Here is a 21,499-nt window from a genome sequence, read left to right on the forward strand (position 1 = left end):
TGTAGAAGCATTTGAAGTCCTACCGGAATGAAGTAAAAACATTGTCCAATGAAGTAATAACGTTTTTAATGAATTAATAAACCTACTGAAATAAATTGCATTTTTTAAAGTGAATAAAGTAAAAACTCAGGTCAATGAATTTGAATGAAGCATGTGAATCATTTCAAAACCTATTGGAAATAAGTAAAAACATACTGTAGTTTCAAGGTATTACATACCGTAATGAAGTAATAAACCTAATACAATGAAGTAAAATGGATTGTAATGAAGATCGAAATAATTTACACATCAGCACATCTCATAAAAAAAACTAGATTTAATGGCCCTAATTTAGTCTCTAATTCGGTCTTTAAAATTGGTTCGACATTGATCACAACTCGAGTCCCACTTATGTATATTAGTTTTATTATAAAATTTGAGTGGAATAAGTTGATGGAATGTGGGGCTTATTTACTCCCTACGTCCTAAGCGTTTCATTTTGAGCATTTATTTTAAAAAAATGAATAAAATAAGAGAGATTGTAATGTAGGGAACACTCTTATCTACATTATTATATCTCTTATTTTACTCTCTCTCCACATCAACTATTTATTACTCCCTCTGTCACGACCGCATTTTGCTAAGGATAGCGAAAGCGGGTAATCCGCGACTAATAAGAGGGATTAAAGAAACGGAGAAAGAAAAGGGGTAGAACTCAAGGAACTTGCCGAAAAGGCCAACTCGATTGATACCATAAATAGAAGCCAAGTATTCAATTACATGGTCTCAGAAATAGAATATTCATCTCATTAACTAAATCAGAGTTCGATGGTGAGACTTTGAAATTCTCACTTAACAAAAATACAGCTGAATAAGTCCTTACTAAACGACTTCGTGTATGAAGACACGAATCGTCGAAAGATCCACTTGATTAATTAATAACATTGACTCCGATAAATACTCCTGCCTCTTGACGTTCAACCTGCACATTTAGAAATACATGCAGGGCTGAGTATAGGAGTACTCAGTGGACACTTGCCGAAAAGCAAAACATACATTATATAGTTGTCATCCATCAACAGTAACACACGGGGGTTTTCTTAAAAAGGCCCAAGCTTACTAAATTCTTTTGTGATCTTAAAAGTTCATCTGCAAACTAAGTTCTTCAACTTTTTACCATATCTGTAAGTCGTGTACCGAGAAGGTGGCCACCTTCACGGACACCATAGCCGGCCAACCCTCTTCGATGGCTCACGACCCTTGTGCACAATATTCCGAATAGGATTTGCTGTCCTATTGGGAATCGAATTCGTTACATAGCTTAGGCGTCGCCAAAACCCTCGGCATATAGCCCCAATAGATAGGCCTCAAAAATAAACATTTTATGACATGACAACAACTTGAAAATTATCACAGCTTCATTTTGAGAAAAGATGATATTTCATAATTTCACAAGTATTTGATTTATATCCACACTAATGTGCTGGATATTAAAAGAAAGCACACCTGATACGCTTATCTCCAAATAACAACTCTTGTCTGGCCTCACTTGCCATTGAATAATTTATCATTTGAAAATAAATAGCGTAGCAAGCTAATTAGTACTTGAACTATTTCTCTTGAGAAAAGAATGCATACATCCTATTGGATAGCACATATATCTTAGTATCGGCTTATAAGATTTTTCTTAATCCTACCTCGGGATTCACTGCTCTGCAGAGTTTAATTATTCTCTTTACTAATTTCAAAAAATTCTATTTCCTCTAACACAATTATTTGTGCTCTTATTTAATAAAATATGGATTCTTGGAAGATCCCTTCTATTTCCTTTCTTTGAATTCTCCTTAAGGCCGCCCATGCCGTCGCGGGGCAACGTGAAGGGGTTGGTAGCGGAAGCGTGCGTTTCTAACAGATCACATAAAACTGATCTATTTAGCAGATTACTTCGATAAACTCTATTCGCGTAATTATCACATGTATCATGCTCATAACTTGAATTTTAAACATGGTCTAGCACAAATAATCCCTAAAACATGCTTGCTACGGAGTTAGCCAATTTACCTAGTTCATTCACTTAAGAATCGAAGATGGCTTGCGTCTTCTCCACGTGAAGATCTTGAGAACTCGACCTTGGATCTTCTGACTAGTTTCCCGAACTGTAAACTGATATTTGTGTGGGCAAATCTCACCAGAATACTAGGACTTGAATAAAGAAAATAGAATCCTGCTCATGGAAGGAGAGCAAATTTCGTTTCTCTCTCTAGGATGAGGGGGGACGAAAATTGTGTATGTGCACAAGTGTATTTTCTGTCTCCTTTATTCTCCTATTTATATTAAGTCGCATATTGGGCCCAGTCAGGGATCTAAGGAAGAATTTAGATATGGCATCACCCACTTAGCTTTTTACTGATTAAATTGAACCCACAATTTAATACAAGCTTATATTGGAATATTACAAGCAGCCACTACAGAAGTAATATTGCACTGCCTTTCCAAATCCGAAATTACAAGTATTCCGGGTTTCCTTTTTATGTGTGTAATTTATTTCCCGTGCTTAAGATAGAAATATCCATTAATTAATTAATGTCTGCTATGGACTTAATTAATTAACATATTTTAATCTACAAGAGTGGACTTAACAAGAAACTCTTATTTATTATTCATAGAGTAATCAAACTCCAACTAGCTAGGTTCCGAATAATAAAATCTTGTTTCGAGCTCCTCTTGTGGATGTTATCAAACGAGACTCACCTCGCGCACGATTCAACACAATAGCAATCTTAGCATCGCTAGATATTGATCGCCACTACCCAATATATCAGGATCGTTGGGTGATGAAAAACCCGCACCTATTGGTAAGTCAAAGTAGTAGATACTCAATATCGTATGCTCAATGCTAACGTACATTAATTAAGAAATTAAATGTCAAGACCTCGTCTTTCAGTAGATAGCATAAAGACTCGTCTTGCTGTTTAGATACAATTCAGTGCTATACCACACCAATGTCATCTTATTTCAATAAGGCTTAGAAATAATCGGACTGACATTGCAACATTTCACGATAGGTAGTCTAGGCCTATCAAGGTTGTGAAATTCTTATTTTTCTTTGTACAGAACTGACCGTGTTACCTTAAATTGGACGACGCCCACAACCGGTCTACTAAAATAAAGACTTAGACTTTGTTACGTTTGCTTATACATTTAAATATGCATTAAACATCCATTAAATGTAAAACATAACAACATTATGACAAAAATAATCTGTTGCATTCATTGGAAAATAATAATTAGAGTTTAACAGTATTCAATTACTCGAAAGGTGATTTCTAGTATACAAACCCTAACAATCTCCCACTTACACTCAAAACAGCTTTCGAGTATACAAAATGTAGTGCACACGTCTAATATTTCTCCCACTTATACTGAAAGTGAGTTGAGGTCTTGAATGAGTCGAACTCCCATCCCTTCAACATGGCGTTCGAACGGTTTCACCGCCAATGCCTTTGTAAAAGGATCTGCCAGGTTGTTCTCTGACGCAATCTTGACCACTTGTATGTCTCCTCTCTGCACTATATCTCTAATGATATGATACTTCCACTCTATGTGTTTGCTCGCTTTGTGAGCTCTTGGTTTATTCAAGTTTGCCACAACACCAGAATTGTCACAATAAATAGTGATGCTCTTGGGCAGATTCGAAACCACACCTAAATCCATAAGGAAGTTGTTGAACCATACTGCCTCTTTTGCAGCCTCCGAAGCGGCCACATACTCGGCTTCCATGGTCGAGTCCGCGATGCATTTCTGCTTCACACTCTTCCAAATTACGGCTCCACCTCCTAAGGTGAATACATATCCTGAAGTAGATTTTCTCGAGTCCTGATCAGCTTGAAAATCTGAGTCAGTATATCCCAAAGGACAGAGCTCGGCTGCTTTGAAAACTAGAGCATAGTCCTTAGTCTGTTTAAGGTACTTGAGTATGTTATTTACGGCAGTCCAATGTCCTAGGCCGGGATTCGACTGATATCTTGTCACCATGCCAACATCAAAGCAAATATCAGGTCTCGTACAAAGCATAACATACATGAGACTTCCAACTGCTGAAGCATATGGAATCCTTCTCATTTCTTGTATCTCAGACGACGCTTTTCTTGAGATAAATGGATGCCGTGTCTAAAAGGTAAGAACCTTTTCTTGGCGTCCTGCATGCTAAAACGGCTAAGTACTGTGTTGATGTAAGGTTCTTGAGATAAGCACAACATCTTCTTTTCTCGATTCTGAAGAACCTTGATCCCGATGATGTGTCCCGCGTCTCCCATATCCTTCATCTCGAACTGGTTTGACAACCAAGTTCTTACCGATGACAACATCTTTTTATTGTTTCCAATTAGAAGAATGTCATCTACATATAAAACTAAGAACACTACATTCCCCTTTTCAACCTTCTTATACACGCAACTTTCATTTGGGCACTTTTCGAATCCAAACTTGCAAACAGTTTGATCGAAACACTGGTTCCACGATCTAGATGCTTGCTTAAGGCCATAGATAGCCTTCTTAAGCTTCCAAACCATGTGTTCCTTGCCCTTTATGGCATATCCCTCGGGTTGTTCCATGTAGATGGTCTCCTCGAGACCGCCGTTCAGAAACGCAGTCTTAACGTCCATCTGCCATACATCCCAATCCGTATAAGCTGCAATAGACAATAGTATCTGGATCAATTTGAGCATGGCCACCGGGGAGAAAGTCTCGTCGTAATCGACACCTTCCTTTTGGGTATACCCCTTGGCCACTAGTCTTGCCTTGAAGACTTTAACTCGTCCATCGGGTCCACGTTTACGTTTCTATATCCACTTACTCCCAATGGCAGTACAACCTTCGGGTAGGACAGACAAATCGTAGACGTCTTTGTCTATCATAGATTGTAGTTCCGAATCCATTGCTTTCACCCATTCGCAATGATCGACATCTGCCAGCGCCTCCGCAAAGTTCCAGGGATCTAATACATTGCTGTCCGGGGAGTGATCCATAGATTCCCCCAAACCAATGTATCTATCGGGCTCATGAGTGACCCACCCACTGCGGCGCGACACTACAATGCTTGGAGTTGAAGTTGAAGTTTCTGGAATTGTTTGTACACTAGGTACGGGTTCTTGGTTAATGGAACTTGTGACAGAAGTTAGCTCATCAAGAGCCACTTCACTGCTGGGTTTATGATTCATTACATAGTCTTCCTCTAAGAATGTCGCGTGAGTACTCACAAAAACTTTCTTGTCTCGGAGACTAAAGAATTCATAAGCTTTCGATCCTTTAGGGTACCCCTATAAACAAACATACCTCCGTCCTTGATCCTAGCTTAGTTGGATCATTTTCCAATGCATGAGCCGGACAACCCCAAATCTTGAGATGTGCTAGATTGGGCTTGCGCCCAGTCCACAACTTATAAGAAGTAGTAGGCACGAATTTTGATGGTAAGTTGTCTAAAATATGGCTTGCAGAAAGCAAGGCATGTCCCCAAAACGAAATAGGTAGCCGTGCAAAACTCATCATCGACCGGACCATGTTTAGCAAGGTCCTGTTCCTTCTTTCAGCCACGCTGTTCTGTTGGGGCGTGCCCGGCGCAGTCAGTTGGGATTCAATTCCCGACTCCGATAAGTAGCCCAAAAACTCGGCACTGAGGTATTCGCCTCCACGATCAGATCGCAGGCTTTTGATACTCTTTCCATGATACTTCTCCAGATGAGCCTTAAAGTCTTTGAACTAATCAAAAGACTCTGACTTGTGGCGCATCAAATAGACATATCCAATTCTCGAGAAGTCATCAATAAATGTGATGAAATATCGTGCTTCTGTATACATTGGTCCACATACATCAGAATGAACGAGCTCAAGTACTTCCTTGGCCCTATTGCCCTTAGCCTGAAAAGGCATTTTGGTCATCTTGCCTTCTAAGCATGACTCTTACGAATGAAAGGGTTCCTCCCCTAATAAGATCTTGTTTCACAAGAGAATGGATCCTCCTTTCATTGGCATGACCAAGTCTAAGGTGCCATAAATACGTTTCGTTCATTGAACTTGAAGGTTCTTTTCGTTTCTTTGAAATTTTCGATGTTGTATTGAAATTTTCTGATTTGCGATTATTAAACTGTGTAGATGTGATTGAGTACAGATTGTTTTCCATGATACCACGACAGATATAAGAACCATCTTTCTTAATAACACAATTGTCATTAAAAGAAATCGAATATCCATCAAAACCAATTTAGAAACTGAAATTAAATTTCTTCTAAAAAAAGGTATCAACAAAAAAATTCTTAAAAATCTATCGCTACTAAAACGCAAATAAACGTCTCCCACTGCAACGACCGCCACTTTTGTAGCGTCGCCCAGCTGGACCATGATCTGTCTTGTCACCTGCATTAAGTCAGGATCAAAACAAATATGATCAGTTGCTCCTGTGTCAATAACCCAAGTGCAAGTAGATGTCGTGGCCAAACATGACTCGACTACTAGAGCTTGGTGCGTACCTGTAGTCTTGCCCTTTTTAGGACAGTCTGGCTTCCAATGCCCCTTTTCCCCACACTTGAAACACTTCCCCGTGGGCTTCTTGTTTGCCCTCTTCTTTTTCTTTCCCTTAGCCATCTTGGCCGCTCCTGAGTTTGGTGCCGTCTTTTTTCCTTTGCTAGGCTTGGAGCCAGAGGAACGAGGCGCCAAAGTCATCATGGCCGCCTTAGCCGGAACCATAAAGTCCTCTGCCGACTGAAGTTAAGTCAACAGCTCTGCCAAGGTGTAATTCCTTTTGTTCATCTCGAAATTGAGCTTGAACTGCTGGAAGCTAGGGGGAAGACTTTGAAGGATGATAGTTACTTGGGACTCGGGATCGATCGTCCATCCCAAAACTTCAATCTGGTTAAGGTGGCCCATCATCTCGAGGACATGGTCCCTCACAGACGAACCTTCCTTCATTGTCTTCGACATGATACTCCGAAAGGCTTGAGACTTAGCCATTCGATTCTGAGTACCAAAAAGATTCTTGAGATTCTGCATAATCTCGGTAGCAGTTTCCATGGAAGAATGCTGATGCTTGAGTATTGAAGACATAGAAGCCAACATGTAGCACTTAGCCATCTCATTCGCCTTATGCCACCGTCTGTGTGCATCTCTGACTCCTGCCGCAGCATTAGCCGGCGGCACTGAAGGTCGCGGGGTTGTGAGTACAAAGATGTACTCATCTGCTGTAAGAACGATGTCCAAGTTTTGTTTCCATTCTATGTAATTTTGGCCCTCAAGTTTGTTTTCTTTAAGAATTGCAGAAAGGGGATTGAATGACATCTTGACGATTTGATTTGCACTGCAAAGAGAGTATTTACTATTTGTCATAAACTTATGTAAGAAGTCTGATTAGATTAACCATAAAACTTTTTCAAAATCTTACAACTGTAACATTAAAATTTTGTACCCTCCAGAGGAGGTCAATACGCATTGGAATCTTACAATTTTACTGGCATGGCCGTCTAATGTTGCCTAAGCAAGACCATCGAATTTAACATTACAAAGTTTTATTTCTACAACACACTCCCTTAACAATGCTTATGTGCTGCTAACAAGATCAAGCTATCTCATAAATCCTGTGCGAACTTCTGAATCTCGTAGTTTCTTAGGATTATTGTCCCCACAGTATGGGTGGCGATAATATTGGAAACCACATTCTAGTTCATACTATTTATTTTTGAGAAGTCCGCCCTCATGAACTCGCTATTTCTTAGGATTATTGTCCCCACATTATGGGTGGCGATAATATTGGAAAAAAACTTCATAAATTGCAGACCAATTGATGGAGACCATATACAAATGTTGAGTTCGTAATTATAGCTTAGATAGTTGGGTTATGGTTTTTCTTTAATTATCCTTAGCCTTGAGGCAGATTAAGGCCTAATTAAATTCTGTTGATATTTAATTTGCTGGATAATTAAATCTTTTATTTTTATTTGTATCTTCCTTTAGGAAACTATTGTTCTAGAATTTAATTCTTATTCATGTCTACTATAAGATATATCTAAAATAATTAAGTATTTAATTCTTAATAAGACACGAAAAATTAATATTCAAATTATTTCCGTGTTCAAGATTAGGAAGAGAAGTTTTATTATTTAATGTATTCATACATATCTATCGTAATTAGGATTCTAGATATATAAATATTAAGAAACTATTAAATTATTCTTGTCCATATCATCTAGAAATAAAATAATATTATTTATTTCCATATATATAGATAATAATAAAAATATTTCTAAAATCTAGGGAAATCTTACCAAAAGATTTTATTTCCATTAAATAATAATATTTTAAAGATATCTTTTAATTAAAAAATTAAATAATCATTAAAATAATCTTTCACCGTTATCTCATCGCACGAGGTTCGCATGAACGATGAACGACGAAGATCCGACGAGTTCATCACCGGATCATGATGCATCGAGCCTGACCACGCCTCGCCCAGCTGCACGTGCGCATAGGGCTGCTGCTCTCGGCCCGTCGGTCCCTACTGCTCGTCGTCTCGGCACGTCGGGTGACGCGGCTGCTCGGCCAGCAGTGTGCACGACAGTGCCGCTGCTCTCGGCCCGTCGGTCCCTTCTGCTCGTCGTCTCGGCACATCGGGTGACGCGGCTGCTCGGCCAACAGCGTGCACGACAGTGCCGCTGCTCTTGGCCGGTGTTCGTCGCCTGTCTCAGCACACCGAGACCCGAAACTCCCACTGCCTCGGCCAGCTGCGCGCACGAAGGTGCGTCGCTCTTGGCCAGCGGCTGGAGCCTCGTCTCGATGACCTTTCGCCTTAGGTTCGGGGCATGCTGACTCAGCGTCTCGGCGGCTCACGAAGGAGCCACCACTCCACGCCTCTGCACCCTCTGTCGATGCAGTTCCCGAATCTGCATAGGGATTCCGCGGTGTCGGTCGGGCGGTGAGCACGAGCCCTCGCTCGTCTATGCGTCGCCCCATGATCGCCGCCCTCTCATCCCACTGTCTCGACATTCCTATCCCGATCTTGCGTGGTTATATCCGTCTCGGCGAGAGCGCCGATGGATCGCACGTCTCGTATGATCGAAAAATTCAAGTTCTTTGATTCGATAGTTCTTGAGTTCATCATGCATAGTAAATAAACAAAACACCAAGAACATGCTTCGCAATGAAATAATACATGCATACATGAATTTCGCGAAATTTAAATCCAAATAATCAGAGCCAAAGACTGGCTCTGATACCAATTGAAGGGGTTGGTAGCGGAAGCGTGCGTTTTTAACGGATCACATAAAACTGATCTATTTAGCAGATTACTTAGATAAGCTCTATTCGCGTAATTATCACATGTATCATGCTCATAACTTAAATTTTAAACATGCTTTAGCACAAATAATCCCTAAAACATGCTTGCTACGGAGTTAGCCAATTTACCTCGTTGATTCACTTAAGAATCGAAGATGGCTTTCGTCTTCTCCACGATAAGATCTTGAGAACTCGACCTCGGATCTTCTGACTAGTTTCCCGGACTGTAAACTGATATTTGTGTTGGAAAATCTCACAAGAATACTAGGACTTGAATAAAGAAAACAGAATCAAGGAAGGAGAGCAAATTTCGTTTCTCTCTGGTATGAGGGGGGACGAAAATTGTGTATGTGCACTAGTGTATTTTCTATCTCCTTTATTCTCCTATTTATATTAAGTCGCATATTAGGCCCAATCACGGATCTAAGGAAGAATTTAGATATGGCCTCCCCCAATTAGCTTTTTACTAATTAAATTGAACCCACAATTTAATACAAGCTTATATTGGAATATTACAAGCAGCCACTACAAAAGTAATATTGCACTGTCTTTCCAAATCCGAAATTACAAGTATTCCGGGTTTTCTTTTTATGTGTGTAATTTATTTCCCGTGCTTAAGATAGAAACATCCAATTCAATGCTATACCACACCAACGTCATCTTATTTTAATAAGGCTTAGAAATAATCGGACTGACATTGCAACCTTTCACGATAGGTAGTCTAGGCCTATCTAGGTTGTGAAATTCTTATTTTTCTTTGTTCAGAACTGACCGTGTTACCTTAAATTGGACGACGCCCAGAACCGGTCTACTAAAACAAAGACTTAGACTTTGTTACGTTTGCTTATACATTTAAATATGCAATAAACATTCATTAAATGTAAAACATAACAACATTATGACAAAAATAATCTGTTGCATTCATTGGAAAATAATAATTAGAGTTTTACAGTATTCAATCACCCGAAAGGTGATTTCTAGTATACAAACCCTAACACGACGCCGGTCGGCCCCTTCTCTTCTCCAACTTCAACATTTTCCCACTTTTGGGAACTAAATAAATTATTCGGGAATTAACTACTTAATCTCTAGCTCAATTCCTTAAATTAATTCTAGTCCATGATAATTCAAGTGGCCCAACACTAACTTTAATCCTTGTCCAAAATATAAACCATTCTCGGTCCACATTGTAAACTAAACGTACCCATTCTTCATAAGTCACTTTTATTTCACTTCTGGCCCAGACTTTCAATTTAATGGGATTAGCCCATTCTCTTATTTAATTACCTTGCCCAAGTCATAAAAAGAATTAGTGAAGTAGGCCCAACTAATTTAATTAAAGTGGCACAAGACTTACACTCCCAAATGCTTCAATCAACCGTACTCTCTTCTCTCTTTTCACAATTTGAAATCCTTAATTTTGTGGTAAAGAAGCAGCGCCTCTTTTTCTCCAAAATCCCTAATTCTTGCTTCTCCCTTCTCCGGCGAATTGCCGATTGAGGGGAAAGGCGTTGCCTTTCTTCCTTCGACTCTCTCTCAAATTTCAAATCTGTAAATCTCTAGATCGAGGAATCAGGAAGCAGTGCCACCGTCCGTCCTCGTCCCCGGATGTTCGCCGAGCAGACCGCCGTCGTCACTCGCCGTTCGCCGCTCCTCTTCGTCGCCGTCTCTTCGTCGCTGCTGCCAGCGCCCTGCATCAGCTCTCTGCGTCAAGCCTTCCGCCGAGCTCTCCATCCGGCAAGCAGCGTTGCATGCGCTCTCCCCGGCTCCCTCCGACGAGTTCTCCGTAGTCAAACGCTCGTCCCCGGAAGGCCTAAAGCTAAGTCCCTTTTCCCCTTTCCTTTAATTAATCTGTAAATGTCACGGCCGCCCTTACTAAGGATAGTGAAGACGGGGAAAACGTGACGAGGGGAGGGACTAAGGAGCGGGGAAGAAATGAGGGACACAATAAAAGTTGACACTTAATGCAAAAATTTGATTAACTTCCAAAAGGAAAAAATACTTTAGTCTACAAAAACATTTTAGTTTATCAAAAGTAAGCAGCGGAATAAAGTCTCAAAGTATTTGACACAATAAAGTCATACGAAGTAAAGTAAACTCTTGTGACATCAGTTTTCAAAAGTAGCAGCGGAAATAAGTTATCAAAGAGAGTCATAGGAAGACGTCTATGTATGAAGACACAACGCATCCAAATTTCCTAAGCCGACTCAACATCCATCGCAACACCCCGCTCAACCTGCACATAAAGAAAACATATGTAGGGCTGAGTATTGGATATACTCAGTGAACACACGCCAAAATATTTGATAAAAGTTATGTCATCCATACCATAGTGAACTAGAGTTTTAACATTTTAGAAAAGAATATCATCGAGTATCACAAAATATTTTCGTAGACTGCCCAGTCAAAACAATCTCCCCACTTTCTCCACAATCAATCGATCATATCCTCTTGCCATAGTGCGACGAAAGTGTGGCCACACTATTCATCCACGAGACCGGCCAACTAGCAAGGACGACTCACGATCCCACCTGTGTACACTAGCCTGATAGGGTTTGCGGCCCTACTCAGACCCGAATTCGTTTCACACATAGCCCTATAGCCTAACGGAGCAAGTTCAAACGAACTAGGCATCAGGCAACAATTTCAACATCAAAACAATCATGGCATGACATAACACTTTAAACCACCCTTATATCTCCAATATCATAATTTTGAAACGTAAAAGAGTTTTAGTAAAGAAAGCACACCTCGATTGCTTACAAACACGGTTCACAACTTTATTGAAATCCTTGCTCTTCGTACCCGCTTACGCACAACAACCCTTATCAGCATCATAACCACATAATACAACACAATCAGTTTTCTATCAACATATTACTCATGCATGCCTATCGTTCCTTTCATCATTTTCTTAGATTGCCCATCCCCAAACGTTCATCAACAAAAACGAAACGAACACTCAAGCATACATCAACGTGTAACACATAGTCACATCATAGGATACGTTTCTTATTCACACATGTATCATGTATTTCATTCAAAACTTGCCAACAAGACTATTTCGATCAAGACATGAATCTGGTAGAACAACGCAGTCGTTTTGTAAAAATCATTAAATATCCGTACGATATCATTTGAATCTAAAATTTAGTCACCACACAGTAGACACATCAAGGATCATCTAGTTAAAATTTCACATCAAAATCACATCTTTAGGTCGGTCAAATCAAAAACGAAACTCACTGGACGAGAATATAAATTCTAACAGAACTGCGCAGTTAACTTTAAAAATTCATTTAAAATTCATCTTTTGTCAAAAGAGGCTGAAATTTATACGAAACACCGAAGACATCTAATATTTTACTCATTTAAAAATCCGTGCCAAAATAACACCGTTTGGTCGGTCAAACACACGTTGGAATCTACTGTCTGAACACCACAGTTTTCATGCTTCACAAATTCGAATTAGGGTTTATCTATCATTCATCCAAAAACATATATTCATGCTTCCAACACATAATCATGCTTCAAAAAGATCTCACAACCAAGTTCTCATATATTCACATATCATTCACCAACGAATCATCCACAACCTCACACATACACATACATAAACGCATATCCACATACTTTCTCATGCAAAACATCAATCCCAACCGATTAATTTTTAGATCTATGATTTTTACACTCACTATATGCATGAGGGGATCAAGAAACATGAGTTCAATGGAAAGGATGAGAAAGAGAATTCAAATATACCATTCTTGTTCAAAAACAATCGGTAGGAAAGATAATTGATGCGATTCTTCAATGAATTTTGAATTTTCAACTCCAAATTGATGCAAGAACAAATGATTGGTGAAGAATTGGGGGAGAAGGAGAGGAAGAGAGGAAAAAAAATGTGTGGGAAGAGAGAAGAGAGGGAGGCGAAAATTATGAGGGCTAGGGTTAGGGTTCTTTTAATTTATAGTCTAGGATAAATCTCACAATAAAATAAAATAATTAAATTGTGGGGGAATAAAATAAAATCCCACAATTAAAAATGAAAGTAGGCGTGTGGAATGGGAGAGATCAAGGAAAAAAAATACTTAAATCCTCAAATAAAATAGGAATAGGATTTAAATTTGGTAAGATATGGTAAGATTTAATTGGATTTTAATTCAAGAAAGGAGACAAACAAGATACCAATTAAATCCACAAAATAATTCATTCTCCTAATTACTAGGAGATTTCGAAAATCTCAAGGGATGGCATAATTTGGTTTGGATTTAATTTGGATAAATATCCCAAAGCAATTAATTAAATCCAAGAAGGAAATATTGTTTCCAATAAATAGGAGGGCCGAAAATTTCAATAGAATGGGCAAGAACAATTATGAAAGATCCCATTTAATTTAATTACACATTGGAAGCTTAATCACATTAACTCACATAACTCACAAAAACTAATTTCACATAATTAACTCAAACACATAGAGACTCAATTTCCACAAAAGAAATTCTTATTAAACATCCACATAAAAAAATAATAATAAGCCATCAAATAAAAATAATAACAAAAAAGTCAAAATTTTCCGGGGTGCTATAGTAAATTTTCGGAGTTCTCGATTGATGATTGATTCGAAACTTTGGGGGTTCTTATCCACTGGAATGAGCTTGTTGTGATGTGAGATTTAAAGCATACTCCTCTTTATTCTTGCTACATTTCATGATTCTTGATGTTAGCTCTACGGTTCTCTTATGTGGTCATGTTTTCATAACTCTATGTTCTTGACTATCATGGCAACAACATTTTTGTTGTGGTTCTGGGCAGAATGGATGTTGAGGCTAAGCCTATGTATTACTTGCTCAAGCTATTGTTGTAAAAATCTTATTGAGCTCTAAGTTCTTGGCTAAATGTTGTGATTGATTTACATGATGCAAGGGGTAATGGTGTGTTGAGGGGGGTTACCTCTTGGTTGGAAATTCATTGTTGTTTTCTTGCTGCTAACTCTTCTCCTCGCGCCTCCCCCTTGCTGCTCTCTTCCTATGATATAATGTGAAACTTGGGTGTCCGTAAAGTGGGGAGGGAACGAAGGTTGTCGTCTCTTATATAGCTCAACTATTTAGCATTTTGTGCCTGAAATTTTGGGGAGGAAGTCTCCTATTTTAGGTTGTAAGGTTGGCCACTTTTCCAGTTTGTAAGTAGGCTTCCCATGCCCATTTGGTGTATATTTTGGCATCCTAGATTGGCTTATCTCATGGCCATTTGTGGATGTATGTGCCCCTGGCAGTAGTTCTCCTCTAATGGTTTATGACTAAGCACACTTTCTTTTGGCTCTTTATATTCGTCCATTTTTTGGAAAGATTTGGGAGATCATGCTCCTTGTCATTTCTTGGTCTTTGGCAGAGGAGATGCTATGTTGTACCATTTACTCTACTACTTTGGTGAAAGCAATGTTTTAAAAACCGGACCGGCAAGCGAACCGGCGTTGTTACTGGTTCACTGGTTCAACCGGTTCACTGGTCGAACCATTGGTTGAACTGGAATACTGTTTTTATATATATATATATTTATTTAGTAGTAAATAATAAAATTTAATTAAATGTACATGGCTTGGGCCGCTCGTTTAATTGAGTTGGACTGAAATTTGAATACAAGAATGACAAGAGTTCGGAAGGAGACAATAGAAGGATGAATACTATCCCTAATTTTCGAACCCTAATTTTTTTGCATTAAATGTTTTAATGCCGTGAAGTATGTGGATTAATTGACGAGTGAATTAATTGCTTGATTTCTATGTGACCTAATTGTGCTTTGGCGTTGAGTTTTGGTTTGAATAGTCAACATTGTTGGAGAAATGACGTGGCCGTTGAATGGTCAATATCGTTGAAGACGTGACGAGAATGTGGAATAGTCAATCTTGTTGAATTATGACGTGACTGTTTGAATATTTGATGCGGGGTGAGATATATTGTGGTGAATTATTTTTCTAAGGGTGAGTGATATTAAATAGGATCATCAATAATTATTTTTCTAAGGGTGAGTGATATTAAATAGGATCATCAATAATTACCTCTAAAATCCTAAATCAGGCACAAAGAAACTATGATGTGACCAAAAAGGAGATGCTATCGGTAGTCTTCGCATTTGAGAAGTTCAGGTCGTACCTGCTGGGGTCCAAAGTGATGGTCTATACAGACTATACGACTATCAAATATCTCTTGGCAAAAGGGAATCAAAGCCGCGGTTCATCAGATGGGTGTTTCTTCTACAGGAATTTGACTGGGAAGCAGTGGATAAGAAAGGATGTGAGAATAGAGAGGCAGATCACCTGAGCCAAATTCTACAAGAAGATAACGGTGAAGCCATGCCAGACGTTTTCCATGAAAAGCACCTGCACCTGACCCAGTCAACACCCGAAAGACAGTGGATCTACCAGGAAGGGAAAATTGATCAAGCCAAACAAGGAAGCAGAGGACGGAAAGAGCCATTGTTTGCAGATATGGCTGACTACTTGGTGGCGAGCAAGTTGACAGGAAGGGACGGAATGGAGGCGTTTGTGGTGGATGACATTCCACTACTAATGCCTAGCTCGCGCCAGTGAACTGGTAAAAGGAGTGATCGGGTACTCATGGGTAGTCTGCTTGATCAAGCAACAAATTCTAAATCTTTTAATCTGATCAAGTGACATTCCAAAGGGACCCGGTCAAATCCTTGTTAGTGTAAATATATTTTTTAGTTTGTTATGTTTTATTTTCTTAGTTAGTCAAAGATCGGATGGAAGAAAGGAAACTGATCAAGTGGAACTCATTGAGATTTCATCTGGAATTAAAATATCCACTTGATTAGTGCAATTCAAATTTAATCAGTAGTACAGTGATTGAGTTGACAAAGGCAGGTGATGATAAGACGTGTGCAGTAATTAGAGAGGTGTCAGGTTGCGCCAACTGTCACAATGAAGAGACGTCTTGGAGAGAAGGAGGAAGCGTATTGGAGAAGCTTTGCCACCTAGCACTCTAAAAAGGTGCGCCTGCACGCGAAGAGTCGCACAAGTCTGAACAGACGCAGAGATCTCAAACGGGCAAGAATCTCAACAGTCGGGGTTGCAGTATAAAAAGGGTCTTTCGGATCTCACTTTCCATCAACTACTTTCAGAACCTTTGTGCTATCCTCTTCTACTTCTTTCCGAATTCAAATGACCCGCAATCATAATCAGAGAGAAATGCAGGGCAATCAACTCGAGACTTCCACTATTTTCTCATTTTCTTCAGGAGCCGGTATCAACAGTAATAATCAGAGATCCTTGTCACTACCCAGCCCACCAACCACCAGAACCCCGTTATTGCCTCCTAGATTCATCGGCCCGCTCCAATATGTGGACCCGGCTGACATAAGGCGTGTGGACTCCGTACTCAGAAGTTTTCCCACCGACGCTGACCCCGTGGAGATTTACACCGCCCTCAAGGCCCGCCTAGGAATTTCTTGGTCTAAGGACCCCGCTTCGCCACCACCAGCAGAAGGGCTGCCTCTTCCCAGTGATCTCCTACTACGACGAAAGGAGGCAGAATGTAACCTTTTTTCGACTACAGAGGATGACTCCATCCCGAGAAGGACGCGCCGCCAGACGATGAACCAGCTGCTTCTTGAAGCTGAGGGTTTAAGGCAACAAGTGGATGAGATGAGACAAGCGTACCAAGGGACCGGAGCAGTCATAGAAGCAAGCAAGACTGTGGAGGGCAACCAGGTGAGAGCAGAGGAAGGGAGCAAGAGGAAGAGGGAAGAGAGTATCCTTTCTCCCCCTGATAAGGGCCACCGTACCAATCCAAGTTATGGGGCTTACTAACGCTGCCAGCATGCTTCCCCACGCGAAGGAGAAAAAGAATAAAAATACCACGGAGGAGGAGCTCCGATAAGCGCGAACGCCTTGGAGGCAATAAGGAAGGTCTGTGTAATGGAGGCAATAAGGAAGGCGTGCAACATCCCCTGATTCAACCATCTAGAAGGCAGTAGTATTACCCTTAACTCTGTTTCTTTGTGTAAATTGTGTTTTTGACTCCGTTCTTACACTTAGTCCTGTGTACGGACTAAGTGTGAGAAGTTTATGGAAGTTGTTGTCTGTTTTGCCTATTTGTATGTTTTTTTAATTTGTTAGTATGCGTTGATCGCTGGCACTGTCTCACACTTAGCCCAGTGTTTGGTCTAAGTGTGAGAAGTTTCCCTTGTTTGTTGTGTCGTTGCCTGTGCCTAACCCTTTTTTTCCACTGCATCCAGTCCCTCGAGGACGAGTTCATATGCAGTGGGGAGGGGGGATGGGTTAGTTACAGTAGAATCATACATGCTAAAATTTTTCAAAAATAATAAATTCCACTTAGTAATAAATTAGGCAATATGCATGAAATTGGATAAAGGGAAGACTTGATTACCTTTTGGAAGAGTTAGAAAAAGGATTCAGTATGCTCGCATGTAAAAACTTGATTGCAAAAACTTGATCAATTTGAACGACGCAAGTATGATGGAAACGCTCAATTTCTAAACCAACTGTGAAGCCTCTCTATATGTGAGGTATAAGCCAAAAGTAGAACACTTTCTACTATTTTTACAAAAGATATTTTTACGAGAGGCTGACTTTTAGTATTGAGATGAAAATTGCACAAGTAGTAAGGACTAATGGCATTACGACTTAACCACTTGAGCCGTTTCTTTTCCTTCGTTCCACAAACCCGCCTCACTAATCAAGGTACCCCTTAGTTAACCACGTTGAGCCCATACACTTTTATCCATTCTTTGAAGCCTTAAAACCAAATTTTACGTTTTACATCACGTGAGAAAAAGGGTCAAAGAAATGAAATATAACAAAAGGGGATGGCGATAAAATGTTCAAAATAAAGGGTAGTCGGGTTGATCAAGTTAGACAATCGGGTCGATCATATAAAAAATTAGGAATGAAGAAAAGGTTTGAGAAAAAGAAAGGGGTAGGAAATAGTTGTAACCTGACCCAGAAAATCAAAAGTAAAAAAAAAAAGCTGAAAGTTATAAGGCTAAAGGTCGAAATTTGACCAAGAATGAGCATCAAGAAGAGGAAGAAATAAATATCCCAAATCTGGTCCAGCTAGTTTAGTCAAATCTTTGGCTTTTTGACTCATGTGATTCTTCTTTTTAAATTTTGTTTTTGAACTTAGAACCCCTAGGACCCTACCCTAATACGTTACTACCCTTGAGCCCCGTTACAACCCTAAACAAAGACCTTAAGGAACTATCTTGTGCAGTCCGATTCAAAGTATTAAAGTTTTGGCAACACCGAGTGAACAATCCTAACATCTCTGGTGAGAAATGAGTGACTGAGTGAATCCAACAGTGGTTTTTAAATTGAGAAATCTTGACAAGCTGACACCTTGATCAAGCAAAAGCGAAAGAGAAGGAACACAAGCTACTGGCAAATGGATTGACCTCGACCTCGGGTATGATTGTCGGAAAATTATTCGGTCTAATGCAATCATGTGAATACGTGTTTTTATCTTCAGGTCTTGTTTCTCTTTTCGTTTTTTTTTTACTTGTGAAATAAGTAAACCATGCTTGAAAATTGCCTTATCTTTTTCTTTTCTTTTTCTTTATACTTGAGGACAAGTATGTTTTAAGTGTGAGCAGTTTGATAAGGCTCATTTCATGCATCGGTTTAAGGGTAAAATGTATGCTACTTGATCGGTTTATCGCGCAAAACAAGTGTTAAATGTGCAGAAATGCCACTTGACCAATGCAGCAAGGCCGAACTGATCAAGCAAGTACAAAAGGCGATAAAAGGCCAAGAATCGGGAGAGTTGATCAAGGGGGGTGATCAAGCAGTTAGGCGGGGACCGCTGGCTTCTAGAAGAAGAACACGTGAGGAAATGAGCTGGATATGACGCACCATTCTGGTATCAAGGACGACGTTCTAGAAGGGGACACGTGCTAGCTTATGAGACGCAAGGACGGAGCTGAGTCAGGAATCTGTTACTCAAAAGCATCGTCATTCTAGAAGAAAGGGCACGTAGCAATCAATGAGTCGTTCATTCTCAGCATGAGTGAATATTCCCTGTCAAGATCGTTATCCAGCTAGAGGCCGAATCGAACCTATAAATAGAGGGTGTGCCATCACAAAGAGGGATCCGATACTTTACTTTCCGTCTAGTTTAGCTTAGCTTAGTTATCTAGTTTAGTTTAGCTCTTTAGTTTAGTTTACATAAGTTCTCTAGCTTAGTTTAGCTCTCCAGATAGCTTAGTTAAAAGGGCGACCGAAGGGAGCGTTGCAGAATACTCATTTCTGTTAGCGTTATCTTAAGTCTCCCGCTGAGATTCATCTCAGTTTTTACCGGTTTCTTAGTTTCCGAAGTGTTAGCTTAGTTTAAATTTCACGCTGTACTCAGTTTTAGTTTAATCAAAGTTATTTTTGCTTTTAATCCGCGCATTTACTTTTCCGCTAACACCTGCAATTCACTTGACCCAGTAGTTAAAGTTCCGTTGGTCAAGCTAGCTAGTTTAATTCTGCCTAGAGTAAAAACAGTAGTTAAAACTCCCAAGTTAAAGCGTGGCAGCAACCAACCCCCCTGTTCACTACTCACACACTCGACACACCATCTTCTCTGTGGGATCGACCCCGAACTTCCCAAGTTAAAGTTGTGCAAACTTGGGAGTTTACAAATTACTTTGGTAAGGAAGGAAGAGCGGGAGCAAGACTGCAGTGATTAAGTGGCAACGACATTTGCTAACTGATCCGACCGGTTCGGTTATCATTCCATATAACTTGATCCGCATTCTAATCGCGTTTTTATCTCTTTCCAAGCCTCCTTCCAAGACACTATGGGAGTATGTGATTGAAGGTGTTGAATGCGATGGATATTGAAGTGTGAATATGAATTGCATGCTTGAGGCGGGGACTTATTATTACATGTTTGGACTGCGAATTTAACTTGAAGGACATACATGTTGATTACTTGAGCGGCAATTTTTTATGCCTATGTGGTACGAAACTGTGAATTCAAAGCATGATGAGTGCATAGTTGCAATTTTGTGATTATGATACAGATGTCCATGAACTGTATGATTTATGAAATGTGATTCCATGGATGATGGATTGACTGAGTTACTATTTTTAAATATTAATATACGTTGGATGAAATGTTAGGGAATGCCAAATGGTTTGTATGGATAAATATGTTTGGCTGCGCAATGTATGAATGACCTTTTATGTGATGATAATTCATGATTGATGAAGTACGAGGTATCATATAGAATCATTATGAAAGTGAAATGTGGAATTTTGAACTTTGTTGCAAACGTAGAATCCATATGAAGCTTGAATTAAGCAACAATCGAATATGTGTTGAAGTATGAGACTATGAACTATGTCCGAAAAACATAGAGTGCCTAAGAAGTATGCTAGGCTGAACGTGCTCGAACATAGTTGTAAATTGATAACTGCAATATTACTTTTCTGAGTGATGGGACAAACGAAAACATATAGTTCGAACTATACGGATTATTATAATTGCCTATTGTTTTCCCTGGATGAGAAGAACAAAACGAAAGGAAGTTTCTAACAAGATCAAGACAAGAAGAAATGTTAGGTGATGTATCCTTACAACGACAAGAAATTTGTGCCTGCAATCAAATAAAGTGAATGCAATCGTGCATAACATGTTAATGCTACGACGCTTTACAATTATGACAACACTTATGATACGTTAAGGCCAGGAGGGTTATTAGCATGTTTTAATGAGAATGACCGCTATGGCGTGCCAAAAACAATATGAAGATGTGACCTTCAAGGACAGTTAATTGCTGCAACGACACCAAGAATCTTGACTTAGAATCTAGAGTTTTCGAGAACGCTTCTATTATCTTCTAGAAACGACGGAGTGCCACCTTTGTAGCTAGAATGGATGAATTTAATTGACAGTACTTACTTGGATTCTCAGAAATTTCTTTCTATGAAGCTCCTTGACAATGGTATTCTTTTCGTGCATTTAAAACTTTTGATTGACCCGTAATTTGCAAGTGATGCATCACTGTTTCCTTTTAATGAAAGTAGAGACTCATTCTTGTTCCTCTTGAGTCATTTTCGGAGCCATTCTTATGGGCATTTTCAATAGTGCTCCTCATGTTGAAACTCGTTCTGATCCAAGTAAGGCTGTTAAATAAATTTCTAAATTCTTGATACAAGACTCTCAAGAAAGACAAT

This window comes from Salvia splendens, chromosome 3 (genome assembly GCF_004379255.2).
Source record: "Salvia splendens isolate huo1 chromosome 3, SspV2, whole genome shotgun sequence".
Taxonomy (NCBI): domain Eukaryota; kingdom Viridiplantae; phylum Streptophyta; class Magnoliopsida; order Lamiales; family Lamiaceae; genus Salvia; species Salvia splendens.